The following is a 1770-nucleotide window of genomic DNA, read 5'->3' as shown; positions in this document are numbered from 1 at the left end:
TGATGACCTCCAGTGGCTGGTGAGCAGTTCTTGGTAACCACACTAGAATTCATTGGAGGATTTTGAGAAGAGGACTGAAACCATTAGATTTGCAAATGCAAATGTTTGTCTCTCAGCACCCAGGAGCAGCCTGCAATATCTCAAGTAATAGCTATTGGATCAGTTCTCAAGAATATATCCTGCACTGGGAGGATAGTACTATCAATATTTAAATTAATAAACAACTACTTGGAATAAAGTCGTATGAATTTAAACAGCACTCCCTAAATTGTCCCCCTCCCTCCTCTCTCCTACATAACACTGGAGCACACCAGGCAGTTGAACTAGATAACAATGAGAAACTTTCAGAGAATTTCAGTTGCTATTTGGATACCCAACACATTCTGCTGTGATATTGAATCATATAGTAAATCTGTCTGTAACATTAAAAATATTTTATTTCTATGTTTCCAAAACCATAGCCATAAAAATTCACATTTTGGTTTTCTCTTTTCAATTGGAATGACTTATTGATTGCTCACTGTCCAAAATGGAATGGTTTCATCTTTGTGTATTTGTAGTTTTTGTTTTGTTTTAATTTGGTTTCTTTTTCTGTTGATTTCAAATTGTATTCCATTGGAATTTGACAAGATGAAATAAATTATTTTAAATTCTACATATGGTAAGTGTGTTGATGGTCTAAAATACTATTTATCTTAGTTATTGTCCCATGAGATGTGTGGGAAAATATATATGTTTTATAGCTGTTGGAGAGAGTATTGGTTAGAAATCTGTTAAATCAATTTTATCTCTGGTGTGGTTTAGCTCTGGTATTTGCACTGCGGAGTGTTTTTGTCTGGATTACCTGTCAATTGGTGAAAGTAGAGTCACACATCTTTTATGCCTGCTAGCATTTATTTTGTGAAATCAGGCACACCAATTTTCAGTACCTATGTATGTTTAGACTTGCTGTCTCTTCTTGGTATATTGTTCCCTTTACCCAGAGTAGTGGTTTTCCAAGTCTCATCTGATTAATATTATCTAAAAGTTTGTTTTGTCAAATATGAGTCTGGCTACTTTTGCATGTTTACTGGTTTTGTTTTTGTAACATTGTTTGTCATCCTTTAATTTTCAGTTATGTATGTCTTTGCTCAGAAGGTATGCATTCAGTGTTTAGTTCTTTTTTTTTTTTGTTTGTTTTTTGTTTTTGGCAGAACCAGGGATTGAACCCAGGCCCTTGTGCTTCACAGAGAAGTGCTTATTCCATTGAGCCATCTCCCCAGCCCCTAGTGGTTAGTTCTTGATTCTTATTCTAAACTTCAGTCAGTATCTTCAGAGAACAAAGTCCATTTACATTCAAAGTTATTAAAGACAAGTTTACATTAATTTCTGCCATTTTGTTGTTTCATCGTCGTTTTTCTCCTAATTTTCAAAATCATTTATATTCTTTCTCTTTCCTTAGCATCCCATAACCTTGGGGCCAGGAAGATAGCCCAGTTGATTAACATGCCTGTTTAGGCAAGCTTAGGCAAGCTCAGGGACTGTGATTTGTTCCCTGGCACTATATGCCACGCCAGACCCACCCCAAGGATGGGCTGACCCAGCCAGAATCCAGGCACAAAAGTGTACACCTATAATTCCAGTTAAGGGGAGGCTGAAAGCAGGAGGATCACCATGAGTCCAAGCTGTGTAGTAAGACCCTGCATTAACCAAATGCATTTTTAAAAGAAGCCCACAAGGGCTATGAATATTAATCAAAGACTATCATATTAAAGTATAAGCAAAGGGATA

General features: G+C 36.4%; 1 pseudogene; it reads left to right on the top strand.

Moving 5' to 3' along the window:
• Nucleotides 1-1770, top strand: part of LOC101565261 — a 151423-nt pseudogene that overhangs the window by 59577 nt on the left and 90076 nt on the right.

This window comes from Octodon degus, unplaced genomic scaffold (assembly GCF_000260255.1).
Source record: "Octodon degus isolate 3935 unplaced genomic scaffold, OctDeg1.0 scaffold00099, whole genome shotgun sequence".
NCBI lineage: Eukaryota > Metazoa > Chordata > Mammalia > Rodentia > Octodontidae > Octodon > Octodon degus.
The sequence above is the reverse complement of the archived record's forward strand: the minus strand, read 5'-3'. Positions and strand labels throughout refer to the sequence as shown.